Raw genomic sequence first — 23,510 nt, 5'->3', positions numbered from 1 at the left:
ATGACGTCCATTTTTGATGATTGCAGTATTTCCCGTACACTTGCCAATGGTCCTAAATTGTTTTTACCCGGCGAGTTTGTCTTTGGTTACGCTCTTTTCACAACTCTGGTCGTGATCTCCTAATTGCTTTATTTAACTAACAATGTAGCTTTATGGCTCCTTCCTGGCCCACAAATTTGTATTGAGGAAACTTTTTTTTTTTACCCAAATGTCTGATGACGCTCCTGTGAGAGTGAAACGCGTCACAAATTAAATACATTAAAAAACCATTTCGCAACCGAGACTGCCTATTCTTTCTTAAATTAAATATCCTTCTTGACTGCCTTTCTCCCGTCTCTCTACGGATTCGGCATTGTTATATGGGGTCGGTTGGCAGCGAGATGCCCTCCCTAATGCCCTCCCCCCCCCCCCCCCAAGGGATGGAATACATGTTCCTCAATGTTCCTCATCTGTATCTAGAGTAAATCTCATGTTCAAGTGTGAGAACGTTTTCTAGATGTTTGCGAATCATATATCTGATGCAGGACATGGGTACTGGCTTGGTTGGATATGGGAAACCGCCTAAAAACCAAATACAGGCTGACTGGCTCACCAGCACTCGGCGTTAATTCGCAAGGCGGATTCGATTCTGGGCAGGCGCGTCTCCCTGAGTCCTGGAAGCGGCGCGTTAACGAGCTCGGACATCCGGGTGCGTTAGAACTATTAATTAAATGTCAGTAAATAACTTCAGTATTTTTATCTCTGTGAAGCAGAGGCTAATCACATGGGGAACAGGATCAAATGTGTACCGCATGGGCAACTATAGTCGCCCTCACGTGGAGAAAAGTTATTCTTACAGAAGTTCTGCAATCTGCGTATACATCTGCATCATACTCCGCAGGTCACCTAACGGTGTGTTGCGAAGGGTAGTTCTCGTACCACTAAATCATCTCCCCTTCCCTGTTCCACTCGTGAGCGGCGCTTGGGAAGAGTGATATTCGATAAACTTCTGTATTCTAATACGTCAAAAATAGTTCAAATGGCTCTGAGCACTATGAGACTTAACATCTGAGGTCATCAGTCCCCTAGAACTTAGAACTATTTAAACCTAACTAACCTAAGGACATCACACACATCCATTCTCGAGGCAGGATTCGAACCTGCGACCGTAGCGGTCGCGCGGTTCCAGACTGAAGCGCCTGGAACCGCTCAGCCACAACGCCCGGCCTCTAAAGCTTTCAATATAAAACTTCTCCATGACGCACAACGCCTCTCTTGTAACGTCTGCCATTAGACTTCGTTCAGCATCTCTATAACGCTCTCGCGGCAACTAACGATCCACTGGCGAAACGCGCCGCTCTTCGTTGAATCATCTCTGATCAGTCATACTTGGTAAGAATCTCAGATTGATGAACAGTACTCAAGAATCAGTTGGTTAATACACTGGTCTAGCATTCGGGGGGACGACGGTTCAAGCTCGCGTCCGGCCATCCTGATTAAGTTTTCCGCGGTTTTCCTAAATCGCTTCAGGCAAATGCCGGGGTGGTTCCTTTGAAAGGGCACGGCCGATTTTCTTCCCCATCCTTCCCTTATCCGAGCTTGTGCACCATCCCTAATGATCTCGTTGTCGACGGGACGTTAAACACTAAGCTCCTTCTCCTCAAGAACCGGTGGAACGAGCGCTTTGTAAGCCACCTCCTTCGTCGATGAGTTTCATTACCTTAACGGTATTCCCATGGCTCTTAGTCTGGCTTTGTTTTTTCTGCTTTTTGTTTTATGTGGTCATTCCACTAAAGGTCGCTCTGGATGGTTACTCCTTAGACATCATGGTAGATTCTATTTCCAGCAATTTGTCATCAATAGTGTAGTTGTATAGTAGTGTATTGTTTTCCCTTGTATGCGCAATATGCTACATTAGTTTACGTTGTAAGTAGGCTGTTTAGGTTTTTTTATTGGTAACGCCACCTTTGTATAAAAATCACTGGCTGTGCTGTGTGCAGTCTGTGGCTAGTTTGCATTGTTGTCTGCCATTGCAGTGTTGGGCAGCGGCAGCTGGATGTGAACAGCGCGTAGCGTTGCGCAGTTGGAGGTGAGCCGCCAGCAGTGATGGATGTGGGGAGAGAGATGGCGGAGTTTTGAAATTTGTAAGACTGTCATGAACTGCTATATATAATATGACTATTAAGCTAAATACAGTGTTTGTTCTCTATTAAAATCTTTCATTTGCTAACTGTGCCTATCAGTAGTTAGTGCCTTCCTTAGTTTGAATCTTTTATTTAGCTGGCAGTAGTGGCACTCGCTGTTTTGCAGTAGTTCGAGTAACGAAGGTTTTTGGTGAGGTAATTGATTTGTGAAACGTATAGGTTAATGTTAGTCAGGGCCATTCTTTTGTAGGGATTTTTGAAAGTCAGATTGCGTTGCGCTAAAAAAAAATATTATGTGTCAGGATAAGCACAGTCTTGTATCATTGTTCAAAGGGGACGTTTCAACGTTCAGGATCAACTGCCAGAGCGTGCATCATTCATCAATCCTCTGCAGGTCATTCTGCAAATCACTATTGTCTTCTGCCGTTGCTACTTTCTTATAGACAACCGTATCATTTGCGAACAGTCTTAAAGAGTTCTCGACGCTTTCTACTACATTTATATACACTGTAAACAGTAACAGTTCCATCACACTTCCTTGGCGTACTCAGGAAATTACTTTTACATCTCTCATTTTTTTCCGTCAGGAGAGACGTGTTGAGTTTTATCTACGAGTAAGTCTTGAATATTACCGCAGATCTGGTTATATATGATTCATATTGATAAGTTATATTACCTCTATTGGTCCCGCCTGTAAAATATCAGGGTTTATGTTATAGTATTTAATAGGGCTGTTTAGTAACAGTTGTGTGGCTTATTGGAGTTGAGGTATTCTTGTCTCTGCTGTGATGATGTCTCCCATCATCATTGCATAACATTGTCTATTAATTACTTAAGAGTGTTAATGAGTTGTAAGTGAAAAGTGATTTTGTATTTTTTAATGTATAGTCACTTCCCAAAATCGACTACTTTAGTTATCCATTTGTTGGTCACAAGCTTCGCCCAATTCTATGCAATATTCAGTTGCCTAAACCAGTTACACCCAATTCACTCTTGCTTTTATACAACTATTATAAGTTCATTCAATGTTTGTCTGATTTTCCTTATTGATTTGACATATTTTGACATTGTGTACTGATTCCTTTTGAGAAAATGTGTTCCATATAATTCCTGTTTGATTACAAGTTAGATGTCGCGAGCTACATCATTTTAGTCACACATATGAAAATGAAATAATGTTTGTATTGACAGATTTACCGCACGCTAGCCTTTAGGCATCCTTTATTAAACTGTTGAATTTTAACACTGTATGCTTTGTATTGTTTAACACTGCTTAGTTTTTCTTTTATCCACGATGGTGTAGCTTCTCAGTAATATACTGCGAATCTCAGTCTTAATCATTTGTCTCTGTCTGCCGGGGCATGTGGTACACTGAATTGTATTTTATACTCAGTAATTATTTATAATGTACACTATCAGCACGTTTCTCTTAGTTATGTTTCAAAGGTTTATGTCACAGGTTACATTATTTACATTTTAATGCATATTAAATAGATGGTACATCGTGTGTGCATATAAAATTTGTTGTACAAAAGGAAAATGTTAATGTTTTTGGTAATTGATGCTCATTATTAAGTGGCCATACCATTATCCTCTTTTATTTATGACTTTGCTACAAACGTTCTAATTAAGGTTTTTTCCCTAAAAACTTTTCTTTGCACATCTCTATGTTGTTATATTTGAGGCTACGAGTGCTTTGGCTACACATGCTATGACTAGACCACGTATGTACAATCTCCTACTGTAGTGCCTGACGGAAGTTGATGATGTGGGAAAATTACTGTTCTTCTGTGTCATTTATCATGCCTTTGACAGCTTATACGATTTTATGGATCTACGTGATTGACGTGTGACTTGTATTAGTTAATTTTCCGTAAGTTACATTTTTTATTTTCGTCTCTTTATGACGTTTTGTACATTGACGTTTTGTTGTCACTTTCGTTTTTTACGTTGATACAGATACCAGATGACAATCATTGGACGACACCGTTAGCAAATAAATTGTTTTAATGCAGCCTAGTGTCATGAATTTTTTGAAATGTATATCCATTACTGACAATGGCCTGTATAAAACATTCTATCGTCGGGTAGTAAACTGATGGTGTCTTTTCTGCCTGTCTACAGTGGTACGACGCATTGTCCAAGGCAGTGACAGAGCTAGGCGGAAGATTCTGGAACACCTTCTTCGAAAACGAAATTCTCAGAGTTCATTTGGTCACGATAATCGTCTTTCCCTTCGTCGATTTCGCCAAGTTCTTTAGCTCCGCTTGCTTCGCAAACCCCCGCTCCCCCCTTTTTTTTCAAGCCAACACTTGCCACTATCATTCTTCTGAAGGAACTTCTCTACACCATAGCTCCCAATAAATCTTGCGGTCTCTGCTAGCATTTACGGCATGTTACGTTGCTGTCAATCCATGACTCGTCAAGATAAAAAAATGTTCTGTTGAGCTTCCCTAATGCTCCCCTTGTGCACTGGAAAACATGACCGCCAAAGAACAATGTCGCTACGTTCCAGCAACAGGTTTCTTTTGTTCTGTACGGATTTCCACACGAATCCCATCTATTTAAGTAAACCTTTTAATTAGGTACTGCCTCATCTCCAGTTTATCTTCTCACGCAGCACTGATAGGAGTTTTGCCACGCTAGGATCTACTTTCTGTTGCGTGTAGAGTTCCTCGATGATAATCCTTCTTACTAATTTACTGAAGTCGTCGACTTCTGCAATATCGCTGCTCCTCTTTAAGTGAAAAATTATAAAAATATAGTAAATCGAAATTAATAACTGCCTATTTGGAAACATTGTCAAATATAAACAGCTATACACTTGTACAGTACAAATTAAAACAAAAACTGACTTTTTCTTCCCTGGAGCACCAGGCGGTTTGTATGGATAAGAGCTTGAAAACGTTACGATCCTGTCTAGGGTTCGTACACTTTTGTTAGTGTAAATGGCAGCTCTCTAACGGACCTGAACGACGGGACGTAGGAGCTTCTCGCGATCCTTCTCCGTCTCGCAGCACTCCATCGCATTATGCATCATTTAAGGCTGTCACGAATGTAGCGAAACGAGAGACAGAGCAGGATGACATCGCCACTGATCAAAATGGAAGAGCTGTAAATGATGAGTCAGAGGTAGCAAATATATTTATGATATCCCATATGTATTAGAAACCATAAGGACAAACAGTTCAACAGCAAAATAACAGCAGTATGCTGAAAAAGTAACTCTCATAAAATTCAATCATATGAATGTATCATCAGCTTCTCCCACTTAAATTAAGAAAATTATACATTCTCTTAAAAACAAAAGCTCGTCTGATTTTGATGGTGTTTCCTTAGAGTACTAAAGATTTGCTCCCTTATAATAAGGCAAACCTTACCTGAAATATGTATTGCTTAACTAACTCAAGGAATTTTTCCATCATCATCATAAACTTGTCGATTTAGCCACGTCCCTCTCTCCATTGTCATCCTATTCAATTATTCAGACGATTTTATCCCCATATCTTCTTTGATGTTATTAGAATACGTTGCTCTTGGCCTACCTCTTGGTTTTCTTCCCTAAAACTTTTCCTTCAAATACATTCTTTAGGAACTGGTTGTGCCTCATTATGTGCCCTATCATTTTTGATTCTCTTCTTCCTATATAATTTAGCAGCGTTCTGTTCTCATTCACTTCTCTAAAGACCTGTTCATTACTATGTCTATCTACCCAGCTTATTTTCGTCATTCTTCTCCATATCCACATTTCCATTGCTTCCAGTCTCTTTTTCTCTGCCTTTCCCAGAGTCCACGCTTCACATCCGTATGTTAAGACACTCCAGACAAAAGTTTTGACAAACTTCTTCCTACTCTGCAACCTCCCCACAAAATTCATTTACATTTAGCGTAATCTCAAAACAGAAAAATTCCTAAACCTCTCAACAGTAAAAATTATAATTATGTCGTTCACATTCAGTGTAACGTCCCAATAAAAAAATAAATTCAGTAACCTGGTAATAAAACAATGTAACTAACCTCTCAATTAAATTGTCGCTCACTTATGACTTTTCAATAATTCACTGTGAATTTAACCTGGTAAATTTTGGACGACAGCAGTGCTGCGTCATGGCCCTGAAAGATCATTCTGAATAAGAAAAGGAAAATTTCTTACCTCAGTGAAGTCGCCGGATATATCTGCTCTTACAATAATTTTTCCGGCACAGCTCTGTGCAATGCTGGCCGACCTATTTGTCATTTATGAAAGAAAGCAACTGATTTTTGTATTGCAATAATCGGGATGATCATGGATGGGAGAAATTAGTAAATTCTTAAAATTGAAATGAATGGTTGTTAAAAGTTACTTTTTATGAGGAAGATTATTATTATTATTTTTATTATTATGAGAGTTTTAAAACATTTACATGCGAGTTGATATAACATTACTACATATGCGCGAGGCTGCTTTTTACCTTGTACATTAATACTCAGGCTCTGACATCGCTGCACCGCGACTGGGCCAGCCAACACGATAAACCATACCCGACCAGAGCAGATTCCAGACTAACAACAACTTACTGCTACAGCTACACAGTTCCTACTGCAGTCAGCACTGCTCTCTGATCAGAGATTCTCTTATACCTTGCCTATTGCAGGCAGCACATGAGCAATACATCGAAATTACATCTGCTCGGACCTCTTACAACTCTCTAGGCTTAGATGACTGTCTGTTAGTAAATTCCTTTTATTTTGGAAAGCTTGCTTTGCCAATGCTATTCTTCTCTTTATATCTGTGATACATTCATTGTCGTCAGGTGATTGTGCTTCCCAAATAACAGAAGTTCACAGCCTACTCTAGAACATCATCTTCTAGTTTAATATTAACTTTACCATTTTCTTTTGTCTTCTCTACTACCATAGTTCTTGTTTTCTTCTTATTTATTTTTAGATTAAATTCTCTTAGAATTTTGGTAAATTTTAGCAACGTAAACTCAATTTCCTTTACTGAGTCAGCAAGTACAACTATATCATCTGCAAAACGGATACAGTGTATTCGTTCCCCGTTAATTTTAATTTCTTTGGTTATTCTTTTCAATTTTGCAATGGTTTTTTCAATAAATAAATTAAACAAATATGGTGATAATGGGCATCCTTGCCTTACTCCCCCTCTTATTTTTGCTTTCTTCTTCACACCATTCACTTCTATCTCTGCTTCCTGCCTTTTATACAGGTTCCAGATTAATCTTCTATCCCTCCAATCAAGATTTATTTCCTTCATTGTTCGGAATAACAATTTCCAATTAATCATGTCAAATGCTTTTTGTAAATCTATAAAGGCCAAGTAGGTTTTCCTATTAACTCCAGTTCCTCAGAGCTAGTGTTGCCTCTCTAGTTCCTTTTCCGGATCGGAAACCAAATTGGTCTTCTCCTAGGTGTTATCACAGTATTCTCCTACATAAATTGAAGTTCTGTGGGACTGACTGTATAGCCAACTAGTGGATAATGTCATATCTGACCAGAAGAATGCAGAAAGTTGTACTTAGTAATTCCACCAATATAGCACGGTCTAATGGGACACCCTTTTCTAACGTAACTTCTTTTTTAAAGAAGTAGCCGATACCAGGATTACTGTCTAATATTGTATAGGTGAACAGTCTCGGCTGTTTCACTGAAAGAATTTCATTTGATTTTCTACGCAATGTATTATATTTCAGGCTAAAATATACAAAAAGAAATTAAGTTGTTACAATCGAACAAGGTAAAATTATTCTTCTTGTAGAAATATTTGAAATTATGAAATATCTGGCATACTTAAAATGCATATTATAAATTGCACAGTATAACGCTATTTAACAAATTTATTTCTGGATTCATTTATAAAATAATGTATAACTTGGTGATAATGCTTCTTTTTCCCCCCCATGAGCCATGGACCTTGCCGTTGGTGGGGAGGCTTGCATGCCTCAGTGATACAGATAGCCGTACCGTTGGTGCAACCACATTGGAGGGGTATCTGTTGAGACGCCAGGCAAACCTAAGGTTTGCAGGGGCAACAGTCTGGATGATTGACTGATCTGGCCTTGTAACATTAACCAAAACGGCCTTGCTGTGCTGGTTCTGCGAACGGCTGAAAGCAAGGGGAAACTACAGCCGTAATTTTTCCCGAGGACATGCAGCTTTACTGTATGATTAAATGATGATGGCGTCCTCTTGGGTAAAATATTCCGGAGGTAAAATAGTCCCCCATTCGGATCTCCGGGCGGGGACTACTCAAGAGGGCGTCGTTATCAGGAGAAAGAAAACTGGCATTCTACGGATCGGAGCGTGGAATGTCAGATCCCTTAATCGGGCAGGTAGGTTAGAAAATTTAAAAAGGGAAATGGATATTTTAAAGTTAGATATAGTAGGAATTAGTGAAGTTCGGTGGCAGGAGGAACAAGACTTCTGGTCAGGTGAATACAGGGTTATAAATACAAAGTCAAATAGGGATAATGCAGGAGTAGGTTGAATAATGAATAAAAAATAGGAGTGCGGGTAAGCTACTACAAACAGCATAGTGAACGTACTATTGTGGCCAAGATAGACACAAAGCCTACGCCTACCACAGTAGTACAAGTTTATATGCCAACTAGCTCCGCAGATGACGAAGAGATTGATGAAATGTATGATGAGATAAAAGAAATTATTCAGATAGTGAAGGGAGACGAAAATTTAATAGTCATAGGTGACTGGAATTCAATAGTAGGAAAAGGAAGAGAAGGAAACGTAGTAGGTGAATATGGAATGGGGGTAAGGAATGAAAGAGGAAGCCGTCTGGTAGAATTTTGCACAGAGCATAAATTAATCATAGCTAAGAGTTGGTTTAAGAATCATGAAAGAAGGTTGTATACATGGAAGAAGCCTAGAGATACTGGAAGGTGTCAGATAGATAATATAATGATGAGACAGAGATTTGGGAACCATGTTTAAAATTGTAAGACATTTCCAGGGGCAGTTGTGGACTCTGACAACAATCTGTTGGTTATGAACTGTAGATTAAAACTGAAGAAACTGCAAAAAGATGGGAATTTAAGGAGATGGGACTTGGATAAACTGACAGAACCAGAAGTTTTAGAGAGATTCAGGGAGAGCATTAGGGAACCATTGACAAGAATGGGGGAAAGAAATACAACAGAAGAAGAATGGGTAGCTTTGAGAGATGAAATAGTGAAGGCAGCAGAGGATCAAATAGGTAAAAAGACGAGGGCTACTAGAAATCCTTGGGTAGCAGAAGAGATACTGAATTTAACTGATGAAAGGAGAAAATACCAAAATGCAGTAAATGAAGCAGGCAAAAGGGAATACAAACATTTCAAAAATGAGATCGACAGGAAGTGCAAAATGGCTAATCAGGGATGCCTAGAGGACAAATGTAAGGATGTAGAGGCGTATATCACTAGGGATAAGATAGATACTGCGTACAGGACTATTAAAGAGACCTTTGGAAAAAAGAGAACCACTTGCATGAATATCAAGAGCTCAGATGGAAACCCAGTTCTAAGCGAAGAAGGGAAGGCAGAAACGTGGAAGGAGTATATACAGGGTCTATACAAGGGCGATGTAATTCAGGGCAATATTATGGAAGTGGAAGAGGATGTAGATGAAGATGAAATGGGAGATATGATACTGCCTAAAGAGTTTGACAGAGCACTGAAAGATCTAAGTCGAAACAAGGCCCAAGGAGTAGACAACATTCCATTAGAACTACTGATAGCTTTGGGAGAGCCAGCCCTGACAAAACTTTACCATCTGGTGAGCAAGATGTATGAGACAGGCGAAATACCCTCAGGCTTCAATAAGAATATAATAACTCCAATCACAAAGAAAGCAGGTGTTGACAGATGTGAAAATTACCGAACTATCAATTTAATAAGCCACGGCTGCAAAATACTAACACGAATTCTTTACAGACGAATGGAAAAACTGGTAGAAGCCGACCTCGAGGAAGATCAGTTTGGATTCCGTACAAATGTTGGAAAATGTGAGGTAATACTGATCCCACGACTTATCTTAGAAAATAGATTAAGGAAAGGCGAAGCTACGTTTCTAGCATTTGTAGACTTTGTAGCGGCACCACAGTTTAAGACAGGGAAGTTAGATTTGGTGCAGTATTTCGGAGCGCACAAGTTACAGCCGGGTGCGGGCTGGATTGCTGTAAGTGGTTGCGAAGTGGAATGGAGGCCACAGGAGCTGTCAAACCGCTGAAAAGCGTAAACGCAATGGTTCGCATGTCACAAGTTATGGAAAGAAGGGGCTCATTGGCACATCCGTGGTGTGGGGTGTATGTGACTCTGAGTGATGTGTTAGCGAAACAGAGCCGCGAAGCCGAGTATAAATAGGTGTGGTTTTCTAATGAGATCCATTCAAGTGTGGCAGTTCTCCTGGACGGCAGCGTGTGTTACACTGCCGGGCTACACGCTGCAACACATGGGGCGACAGTGCCCCAGTCCACGGTGGGTCGTTGGTTCGATCCTCTGAGGCGGATACGGGGTCCGCAGCCAGCCAGGGTGGGTCACTACCGCAGACAGTTGTCTCCCGACACACGCTGGAGACTTACAAGGCGAGGGCCGCAGGTTCGGACGCCGGAACGGGAGCGGTCATTGCCGCCACATTACTACTCGTAGCTACGCCAGCCGAGGAAGAAGAGCAGCGCGGCCAGCTATAGCTCCCGGCGGAGCAGTGCGGAGTCAATGGGGACGGTGGCCGCTGAGTCCTGACGTAATTGGAACGCTACAGCTGGCGAACAAGGCCGGCACGACACAGCGTTGCGTTGCACAGGCCACTGGGGGTACTTCCTCAGCAATGCGGGGCCTGTGACACGGACTGAGGTCAACGAAGCTCTGTAGTGGAAAAAATAAATCATTTGAAAAGCTCAAACGAGCTTTAATACGGCACCTCCTGGCACCCATCCACTACAGCTTAGAGAAAGCTTTTGACAATGTTTACTGGAATACTCTCTTTCAAATTCTAAAGGTGGCAGGGCAAAATACAGGGAGCGAAAGGGTATTTACAATTTGTACAGAAACCAGATGGCAGTTATAAGAGACGACGGCCATGAAATGGAAGCAGTGGTTGGGAAGGGAGTGAGACAGGGTTGTAGCCTATCCCCGATGTTATTCAATCTGTATATTGAGCAAGCAGTAAAGGAAAAAAAAGAAAAATTCGGAGTAGGAATTAAAATCTATGGAGAAGAAATAAATACTTTTAGGTTTGCTGATGACGTTGTAATTCCGTCAGAGACAGCAAAGGACTTGGAAGAGCAGTTGAACGGAATGGACAGTGTCTTGAAAGGAGGGTATAAGATGAACATCAACAAAAGCATAACGAGGAAAATGGAATGTAGTCGAACTAAATCGGGTGATTCTGAGGAAATTAGATTAGGAAATGAGACACTTAAATTAGTAAAGGAGTTTTGGTATTTGTGGAGCAAAATAACTGATGGTGGTGTAAGTAGAGAGGATATAAAATGTAGACTGGCAATGGCAAGGAAAGCGTTTCTGAAGAAGAGAAATTTGTTAACATCGAGTATTGATTTAAGTGACAGGAAGTCGTTTCTGAAAGTATTTGTATGGAGTGTAACCATGTTTGGAGGTGAAATGTGGACGATAAATAGTTTAGACAATAAGAAAATAGAAGCTTCCGAAATGTGGTGCTACAGAAGAATGATGAAGATTAGATGGGTAGATCACATAACTAATGAGAAAGTATTGAATAGAATTGGTGAGAAGAGAAGTTTGTGGCACACCTTGACTAGGAGAAGATATTACTTGGTAGGACATATTCTGAGGCATCAAGGGATCACCATTATAGTATTGGAGGGGAGCGTGGAGGGTAGAAATCGTAGAGGGAGACCAAGAGCCGAATACACTGAACAGATTCAGAAGAATGTAGGCTGCAGTAGGTACTGGGAGATGAAGAATCTCGCACAGGATAGAGTAGCATGGAGAGCTGCATAGAATCTTGCACAGGATAGAGTAGCATGGAGAGCTGCATTAAACCAATCTCTGGACTGAAGACCACAACAACAACAACAACAATGCTTCTTTTGTCAAGATAGTATGTAAACTCTTCCGCTTTCTAAACTATTTCGAATATTGTGAGTACCGCAGAATGTTGGCAGTAGCAGTCATTCCTCTGATGGAAACGCAAGTGTTTTTTTTTTTTTTTTTTTTAATTCTGTCAACAACCATGAAATTGATGGTTTTATGAAAATGGAGATTGAGAAGTCCGTGTAATATAGAAGAATGGGATAAAATAATAGCAACAGATAATTATTCATCATTTTCTTAGTCATCAGGAAGCCACAACGTTAAATGAAAATTTCAGTAACAAGAACATACCTCTAGATGCAAGAACTGGAGCCAACAACAGAAAATTAAGATAAGTAAAAAGTTTTTCTTTTGGGTATCTTACGCCTGTCGAAGCTTTTGAAACTCTTGAAGATGCTAAGAAAAAATTCATAGTAATGTGTGGGAGGGTACGTAATTTATACTGGGAAGAAATCACGTATGGGGTTTCCAAAGGCTCAATCTTAGGTCCACTGTTGTCGCTGATGTATGTAAAACATCTTCCATTTAATATACAACATTCAGAATAAGTTCTTTTCGCAGATGACACCAGTGTTCTAATGGAGCCAAGCAAACATTCAGAAACTGAAGAAATGGTAAACAAAGGTCTTAAAAGTATCATTGATTGTTTTTATGGTAATTGACTCACCTTCAGTTCTAAAAAGACAAGCAATATTCAGTTCTGCACAACTAGGGGGTACTAAACCAATAAATGTAACACAAGCTGTGGAAATAATAAATAATGTGGAAATTTCAAAATTCTTAGGTGTCCATACTGATAAGAGTAGAAAGCGGAAAAAGCATATTTTGGAGCTCCTAGAACGACTTAGTTCAGGTACATTTGCATTTAGAATCATCGCAAATATGTGGGAGAGGTAAATCAGTAAGCTGACATATTTTGCATACTTCCACTCAACAATGTCATATAGAATAATGTTCTGCGATAACTCGTCTTCAAGAAAGAAAGGTTTTGTTGCTCAAAAACGTACTGTAAGAATAATATGTTACGCTCGTTGTAAGAATATTATGTCATACTCGTATACGATCATCTTGTGGACATCTCTTTAACTGTGCAATACCAGAGGGAATAATGACATTCATTACACAGATTAAGGTTGTCTTTGGCACAAAAAGGGATGCACAGTGCTGCAATTTTTTTTTGATCACTTATCCCGTGACATAAAATGTCTGAAAACAAAATGAAAAAGTTTCTCCTTGATAATTCATTATATCCCGTACAAGCATTTCTATTATAGTAATCTGTAATAGGTGGTGGGTAGGAATTACTAACTTACATCTGTATATTAAAAAAAACTTATAAATGTTCAGCAAGCCACCATATTTACAAATCAATTTGCCATGTGAATGTAAAAGGACTCGTTCCACATCACTACGAAGTATCTGGCGGTATGATCCATGGAGCATGAATCTAGCTAACTATCACGATCAAAACAAACTGCAAAACGATCTAGAAAAGATATCTGAATGGTACGAAAAGTGGCAGTGTAGGGTCATCCACATGAGTGCTAAAAGGAACTCGTTAAACTTCGGCAACACGATAAATCAATGTAATCTAAAAGCCGTAAATTCAACTAAATACCTTGGTATTACAATTACGAACAACTTAAATTGGAAGGAACACACAGAAAATGTTGTGTGGAAGGCTAACCGAAGACTGCGTTTTATTGGCAGGACACTTAGAAAATGTAACAGACCTACTAAGGAGACTGCCTATACTACGCTTGTCCGTCCTCTTTTAGAATACTGCTGCGCGTTGTGGGATCCTTACCAGATAAGACTGACGGAGTACATCGAAAAAGTTCAAAGAAAGGAAGCACGTTTTGTATTATCGTGAAATATGGGAGAGAGTGTCGCAGAAAGGATTTGGGTTGGATATCATTAAAAGAAAGGCGTTTTTCGTTGCGACAGAATCTTCTCACGAAATTCCAATCACCAGGTTTCTCCTCCGAATGCGAAAATATTTTGTTGACACCGACCTACATAGGGAGGAACGATCGCCACGATAAAACAAGGGAAATCAGAGCTCGTACGGAAAGATATAGTCTACGTGTTCATTCTTTCCGCGCGCTATACGAGATTGGAATAATAGAGAACGTTCTATGAGCCCTCTGCCAGGCACTTAAATGTGATTTGCAGAGTATCAATGCAGATGTAGATGTTTGATGTAGAACTAACTTACGTGCACCACTTCATACTATCAATATTATTCGCGGGAGTCATACATGAACCCCGTGATGGACCTGCAGTAGCGTATTCACTCATTTCAAAATACGAGACATGAGCTACAAGAAACGTGCAAAACAAAGCAAATACAAGCGGGGTAAAGTATACACGAGGCCTTAGGTAATGGTTGGCAGTACCGTAAAAGCAGTGGGACATGACCGACCTCTACTGAAAAAAAATGGCTCTGAGCACTATGGGACTTAACATCTGTGGTCATCAGTCCCCTAGAACTTAGAACTACTTAAACCTAACTAACCTAAGGACATCACACACATCCATGCCCGAGGCAGGTTTCGAACCTGCGACCGTAACGGTCACGTGGACCTCTACTGGAAACTTCAGCAAGCGTAGATAAGAAACCCCCCACCTAAGTCTGCCACGATAAAGTGCCCGAGCAATAGCTGTATTTGTTTCCCCATTTCGTAACAATTTGAAGATGGTCACTGTAAACCGAAACCGATGGTCTGACTACAGTCTGTAATCACTGACTGGAAGTAAAGTAATAAATCCTAAGCAATTTCCGCGTCGAGGCTGTTCTTTTCTTCCGTCGTTCCTCCTTAGTATAGAAATTACTTATAAGTGGTAACAATGAGCAACCATTCCTTTAATTATTTAAATTCTAAGTCCGATTAGCAGCCAGTATTGGGAGTTCGAGTATGGTGGACGTAGGCGACAGCGAGAGAGACGAATGAAGGCGCCTGAGTCACAACGTGAGGCGTTGTCCCACGGCTATCAACGGCGCTGTGTGCACGTCTTAGGAGGTAGCGGCAGGCAGACACGGCCTCGCGTGCCTCGACACACTGTAAGACAAAACACGGTATGCCCCGACCGTAACGTGTCGTCCGCGGGATTGACAGACGCGGGTCGGCACGATTTTTCTATCAACAAAACTGAATCGCGTGTGTAGTACAGTTCTACATCTACGTGACTACTCAGCAATTCTCACGTTAAGTGCTTGGCAGAAAGTCCACAGAACCACTTTCAATTTCTTGACCGTTCCTATCTCGAAGAGCGCGTGAGAAAAGAGAATACCTGAATCTTCCCGGTCGATCTCTGATTACTTTTGTTTTATCACGATAGGCGGTTCTCCGTATGTAGATGGGCATGAAGAAAATATTTCCACATTCGGAGCAGAAATTTGTTGATTGAATTTTTGTGAAAAGATCTCCCGGCAACGAAAAATGCCTTTGTATTAATGATTGCGACTCCCATGCACTGATCAATCCTTGTCACTCCCCTGTTTCGCGATAATACAAAACGAGCTCTCCTTCTTTGAAGTTTTTCGATGTCCTCCGTCAATTATATATGGTAAGGACCCCATACCGTGTAGCGAGACTAAAGAAGAGTGCGAACACATGTGGTGTACCCAGTCTCCTCAGTAGATTTTTTTGCGCCTTCAAAGTGCTCCGCCAATAAAAGGTTGTCTTAGGTTCGCCTTTCCCACATCGTTCCAGTTTAATTTGTTCGTAATTCTAATCCCTATGTGTTTAGCTGAAACGACAACCTTTAAATTGGTATGACTGATCGTGTAACCAAAATTTAATGAATTTTTTTTAGTACTCGTAAGGACGACGTAACACTTTTTATCGTTCAGGGTCAGTTGCCGCATTTCGCACCCTAAAGATACCTTTTGTAAATTATTTTGTAACTCGTATTGACCTTCTTATGATTTTACTAGACGGTAAACGATAGCATCATCCGGAAAGAATCCAAGAAGGCTCTTCACATTGCGTCCTAAATCGTTTGTATACACTCCTGGAAAGAACTTAGCACACCGTTTTAGAGGTTTCCAGTTCTCTCAAGATTTATTGTTGAAACAGTGCATATGGCGTACATGAAATGATTACATTTACGAACAATAGCAGAAGCAGTTTTGAGGTACCAGGTATCGACCCATTCTAAAACACCCGTGTTAGTACAGCGCTGACTCTTACATCCAGACTGTCGTACAGATGGCGAATACTCGACTGGGATACATTATGCCGCTCCTGCTCCGCTTGTTCACTTAGTTCTGTAAGAGTTTCCAAGATGGTACGCCACGCGCGTGTAAAATGTATGCGCGCAACGGAGAATAATAAACTGTAATATGAAGATTTAGCCCTGTCTGACTACCCCCTCAAGCAGATATTAGGATCTCTTAATTCTATAAATTAAATCTAAACATAAATGAATGGTGAAGACAACTAATCCTACTAAATGATAAACGTTGTTCCTGCTTATATATTTATTGTAGATTTAAAAAAACCTTTATATTACAAAGTTTACATTCCCTAAGTAAAATTACTAATCAATTGGTCAACTCTGCCCCTTATTATGACTGCGCTGTCTAACATCAATAAAGTGAAATGACTGACATCATCTACGTACCAAACACTAGAAGACACTACTTTCAAAGATGATCAACGGCGATGTGGTACCTCAGTGGAAATAAACTAACGTGATCACAGCTGTTTAGCTTTTATAGCCCTAATAAACCGAAGCAATTTGCGATATCACCGTATGTACTGCGTCCGGTGCGTCGAAGTGACGGTTCTCGTACTCGTCTGCGACGATGGAAGAACTCCGTCCACAAATAAACTCTTTCAAACTCTGGGACGGCAGAAGGCGGTCCTCTAACTAATATATTCTAATACTGTCTTCTCCTCTCGTGTTCTACAGACGAGAAACGCGAACTCCCAGCCACAAGGACGGATTTCAGATAACGTCTCAACGTAAGTATAGGCAGAGGAAGTGCTCTCAATTACTGAACGCTGCATACTCAACGACGACTTACAACTCGGAGGCGAAGTCCAGAATCGTATAGGTTCGCAACAGTACAGTGACTACTGTTCTAACTATAAACTCTCCTGAGAGCAAAGGCAGCAAGTCCGTCCGTACCATCAGAGCTGATATCGAGCGACCGTCACACACGGGCGCTCACAACAGAAGACCTCGTCTCTCCACCGCTGGCTTACCAGCAAGGCTCAGCTCCCCACCATCGTAATTCCGAAAACGAATCATATTCCCGAAACCACGGAATATTTTCTCTCTCTACCGATTCTTTCGAACGCCGACCAACCATATTTTAGTCTTTTGTCGTCCACCGCGGAAAGTTTGCGAGGAAAAACCTATACTCATACAGTGGTAGGCTTCTGAGTGAAAATCGTTGGAAATAACCCAGCCTGCGTGGTTTCCGAGGTGCCGCTTCTTCGTTCCTCTCACCTGCGTCCAAGATTTGCAGAGTTCAGAAGTATTATGCGGTTATCCTCCCGGCCCTACTACAATAGCGGCCGGTCGCCCCTGTATTGATTCTTCGCGCTCAGGTGTCCAGACTGTCCTTCTTGGTACTTCCTATGTTTAAGTAGGACCACCACATCTGTGGGGGCCTTCCACCCAGGGCTTGAGCTCCGCCTGACATGTCATTTCCACTGTCGTTCCAACCTCTACTACACTACTGGCCATTACAATTGCTACACCACGAAGATGACGTGCTACAGACGCGAAATTCAACCGACAGGAAGAAGATGCTGTGATATGCAAATGATTAGCTTTTCAGAACATTCACGCAAGGTTGGCGCCGATCGCGACACCTACAACATGCTGACATGAGGAAAGTTTCCAACCGATTTCTCATACACAAACAGCAATTGGCCAGCGTTGCCTGGTGAAACGTTGTTGTGATGCTTCGTGTAAGGAAGAGAAATGCGTACCATCACGTTTCCGACTTTGACAAAGGTCGGATTGTAGCCTAACGCGATTGCGGGTTATCGTATCGAAACATTGCTGCTCACGCTGGCCGAGATGCAATGACTGTTAGCGGAATATGGAATAGGTGGGTTCAGGAGTGTAATACGGAACGCCATGCTGGATCCCAACGGCCTCGTATCACTAGCAGTCGAGATGACAGGCATCTTATCCGCATGGCTGTAACGGATTGTGCAGCCACGTCTCGATCCCTGAGCCAACAGATGGGGACGTTTGCAAGACAACACATCTTCGGGAACAGTTCGACGACGTTTGCAGCAGCTTGGACTATCAGCTCGGAGACCGTGGCTGCGGTTACCCTTGACGCTGCATCACAGTCAGGAGGGCCTACGATGGTGTACTCAAAGACGAACCTGGGTGCACGAATAGCAAAACGTATTTTTTCGGATGAATCCAGGTTCTGTTTACAGCATCATAATGGTCGTATCCGTCTTTGGCGGCATCACGGTGGTCGCACATTGGGCCGGCCGGAGTGGCCGAGCGGTTCTAGGCGCTACAGCCTGGAACCGCGCGACCGCTACGGTCGCAGGTTCGAATCCTGCCTCGGGCATGGATGTGTGAGTTGTCCTTACGTTAGTTGGGTTTAAGTAGTTCTAAGCTCTAGGGGAATGATGACCTCAGATGTTAAGTCCCATAGTGCTCAGAGCCATTTGAACCATTTTTGACGCGCATTGGAAGCGTGTATTCGTCATCGCCATACTGGCGTATCACCCGGCGTGATGGTATGGGGTGCCATTGGTTACACTTCTCGGTCACCACTTGTCCGCATTGACGACACTTTGAACCGTGGACGTTACATTTCAGATTTGTTACGACCCGTGGCTCTACCCTTCGTTCGATCCCTGCAAAACCCTACATTTCAGCAGGATAATGCCCGACCGCATGTTGCAGGTCCTGTACGGGCCTTTCTGGATACAGAAAATGTTCGACTGCTACCCTGGCCAGCGCATTCTCCAGATCTCTCACCAATTGAAAACGTCTGGTCAATGGTGGCCGAGCAACTGGCTCGTCACAAAACGTCAGTCACCACTCTTGATGAACTGTGGTATCGTGTTGAAGCTTCATTGGCAGCTGTACCTGTACACGCCATCCAAGCTCTGTTTGACTCAATGCCCAGGCGTATCAAGGCCGTTATTACGGCCAGAGGTGGTTGTTCTGGGTACTGATTTCTCAGGATCAATGCACCTAAACTGCGTGAAAATGTAATCACGTGTCAGTTCTAGTATAATATATTTGTCCCATGAATACCCGTTTATGATCTGCAGTTCTTCTTGGTGTAGCAATTTTAATGGCCAGTAGTGTAGTGTGATAATAAAGACAGCCTGTCACCTTTCATTCAATAAGCGTTGACAATTATTTACAGGGCGTACGTGACAATGTCAGTCTCCATTATATATTGATAAATACGACGTACAACCTACCCAATGATACCTAATTGTGGTTGTAGTTCACGGCAAAGTATGTGGATGAGTGCTTGTAAGGTGCGAAATTATAGCCACCCTACAAGTTGTTCGTTGACGCGTCACACGAGTCACTTCTCGTGCCGTCACATACCACACGCCCTCGATTGGAGACAGGTCTGGAGATCGTGCTGGCCAGGGAAGTTGCTGCACGGCTTGCGGAGCATGTTGAGTTTCACGGGCAGAGTATGGGCGAGCATTATCCCTTTGGAATAAGACATCACGTTCCTCTTGCAAGAACGGCAAAAGAACGGGTCTAACAACATTCTGCACGTACCATGCGCTGGTTAGCGTCCCCTCCAGAAACACCAAAGGTGAACGAGAGTTGTAGCCTATCGCACCACAGACCATAATGGTTGCGGTGGGACCAGTGTGTCTTCGACCAACGCACGCTACGAGACAGCACTCACAGGTCTATGTCGAACACGTAAACGATCATCAGTTGCGTGTGGACGGAATCTACCGGGTGATCAAAAGTCAGTATAAATTTGAAAACTGAATAAATCACGGAATAATGTAGATAGAGAGGTACAAATTGACACACATGCTTTGAATGACATGGGGTTTTATTAGAACCAAAAAAATACAAAAGTTCAAAAAATGTCTGACAGATGGCGCTTCATCTGATCAGAATAGCAGTAATTAGCATAACAAAGTAAGACAAAGCAAAGACGATGTTCTTAACAGGAAAAGCTCAATATGTCCACCATCATTCCTCAACAACAGCTGTAGTCGAGGAATAATGTTGTGAACATTATGTAGATAGAGAGGTACAAATTGACACACATGCTTTGAATGACATGGGGTTTTATTAGAACCAAAAAAATACAAAAGTTCAAAAAATGTCTGACAGATGGCGCTTCATCTGATCAGAATAGCAGTAATTAGCATAACAAAGTAAGACAAAGCAAAGACGATGTTCTTAACAGGAAAAGCTCAATATGTCCACCATCATTCCTCAACAACAGCTGTAGTCGAGGAATAATGTTGTGAACAGCACTGTAAAGCATGTCCGGAGTTATGGTGAGGCATTGGCGTCGGATGTTGTCTTTCAGCATCCCTAGAGATGTCGGTCGATCACGATACACCTGCGACTTCAGGTAACCCCAAAGCCAGTAATCCCACGGACTGAGGTCTGGGGACCTGGGAGGCCAAGCATGACGAAAGTGGCGGCTGAGTACACGATCATCACCAAACGGCGCGCGCAAGAGACCTTTCAGGCGTCTAGCAATATGGGGTGGAGCGCCATCCTGCATAAACATCGTACGTTCAAAATGGTTCAAATGGCTCTGAGCACTATGGGACTTAACATTTGTGGTCATCAGTCCCCTAGAACTTAGAACTACTTAAACCTACCTAACCTAAGGACATCACACACATCCATGCCCGAGGCAGGATTCGAACCTGCTACCGTAGCAGTCGCGCTGTTCCGGACTGAGCGCCTAGAACCGCTAGACCACCGCGGCCGGCACATCGTACGTTCCAGCAGGTGTTTATCAGCCAGGCTGGGGATGATGCGATTCTGTAACATATCGGCGTACCTCTCCCCCGTCACGGTAGCAGTTACAAAACCAAAATCACGCATTTCCTCGAAGAAAAAAGCCCCGATAACGGTAGATGTGGTAAATACAAACCATACCGTGACTTTCTCGTCGTGCAATGGAGTTTCCACGACAGTTCTAGGATTTTCGGTAGCCAAAATTCTTTAGTTGTGGCCTCTGACAGACGCTCGGAGCGTGAAATGAGCTTAGTCGCTCCACAACACGTTACTCAACCAATCGTCATCTTCCGCCCACACCGCAAATGCCCTCCGCTTCACTAAATCGCCAGGTAACAGTTCATGATGCCGATGGATTGTGTACGGATAGCATCGGAGGGTACGCCTCAGTGCCAACCAAACAGTAGTGTATGGAATGCCGGTGCAACGTGCGACTGCACGAGCGCTGACTTCCCCGTGTATAGACGAACCTGCTACAGTCTCCATTTCTTCCTGAACTGTCGCAGCAGCATTACGCATTGTGCTCGGTCGGCCACTACGGGGTCTATCGTCTAAACAACCCGTGGCTTCGAACTTCGAAATCATTCTCGCCACAGCTGCATTTGTCAACGGGCCTTTACCCGTTCGAATCCCCTTCCTATGGCGATAGGATCGTAACGATGAACTAGCACATTCCCCATTCTGATAAAACAGCTTCACTAAAAGCGCCTTTTCAGGTAACGTCAACATGCTGCGACTGCTGGCGCATCTGACTCTCTCTCTCTCTCATTACAGCTCCTTTTATACACGATTGTCATGCGCAGTCACTGCCGTTTTGCTGTCCAGCGCCATCTGTCGGACATTTTGTGAACTTTGTTTTGTTTTTGGTTCTAATAAAACCCCTTGTCATTCCAATCATGTGTGTCAATTTTTACCTCTCTATCTACATTATTCCGTGATTTATTAAGTTTTCAAATTTATACTGACTTTTTGATCACCCGGTACTTTCATCGCTAATGCTAACGGCGCGCCATTCCATGTTCCAAGTGATCCTCTGACGGCACCAGTCGAGCCAAAAAACGTCGAAGCTGTGGCGTGAGTGAAAGACGGGCTAGAGGTGCGGGTGCCCATTCTCCTACTGCTAATAACCGGTTCGCAACAGTTCGTGTTGACACGTCTGGGCTCACAAGCCTCATATCTGTGCTGTGGCAGCTGTAAGGTCTGCCACTGCTGGCCTTACAATACGACGACCCTACTGAACGTCCGTGCTCCGTGGACATCCAGAACCTCATCTACGGCTGTGAGAATGTACACGTGACCATTGAGACCAGCACCGTTGCTCAACTGACGCAGCACGTCCAACTTGAGTGGTAGTTCTCCTAAAGAACCACCCCGCCACTCGCAAAGGCGCAATTTGACCCCTTTCAGACACGCTCAGTTGGCTGTAGGAAGCACGTATTCGTCTCTGTGGCATGGTTGTTTCATTGATTCATACGTTTGCACCACACTTAGCCGTCCGCCCCGACAGCTGAGTGGTTGCCGCACGGTAGCTCAGCGTGTTCGCTCAGAGGTTTAGCTACCCTCAAAAAAAAAAAAAAAAAAAAAAAACTGAGTGAACGGATCAACGAAGAACCTGAACGGGTGTTATCGGACGTCTGCCCCGAACAAATTCAACGAACAACATAGAACAAAATAAGATCACCTAAAAAAAAATACGAAAAAATGTGGTCAGCGTGACGGATTACTGTCCAACGGGCCCGGGTTAGATTCCCGGCTGGGTCGGCGATTTTCTCCGCTCGGGGACTGGGTGTTGTGCTGTCTACATCATCATTTCATCCCCATCTGGCTCGCAGGTCGCGCAATGTGGCGTCGAATGTAATAAGACCTGCACTAAGGCGGCCGGACTTGCCCCGCAAGGGGCCTCCCGGCCAATGACGCCAAGCGCTCATTTTCATTTTACCACACTGAGCCTTTTGGCTGTGCTCAGTGTACGTCTGCATTACAGTATTGCGTGGAAATGAAAGGTGGACAGTTGAAAATAAGGAGAGAAATAAACTTGTTGCATTTGAAAAATGGTTCTTAGCAATTAACAGATTAAGCACGGAATGAAGAAGAAAAGGTGTGGAAAGAGATCTGTGGAAGAAGAAGGGACAGAGTTAGTGGGACACCTGCATAGCTGGGCAACGTTAACCAAAGCGTTAATTTCGCTGATCGTTAATCCGTTACTAAAAAAGCTAAATTCATTTAACGTTAACGTGTTGCTTTACAAGAGATTTAAAGGAGGTTACAGTTAATCGTCAATCGTTAGGTCGTAATTGTAAAACTTACGTTGTGGGTGAAGTGAAATGAGCAAGCGAATCAAACTTATTACCGCTGC

This window comes from Schistocerca serialis, chromosome 2 (assembly GCF_023864345.2).
Source record: "Schistocerca serialis cubense isolate TAMUIC-IGC-003099 chromosome 2, iqSchSeri2.2, whole genome shotgun sequence".
NCBI lineage: Eukaryota > Metazoa > Arthropoda > Insecta > Orthoptera > Acrididae > Schistocerca > Schistocerca serialis.
The sequence above is the reverse complement of the archived record's forward strand: the minus strand, read 5'-3'. Positions refer to the sequence as shown.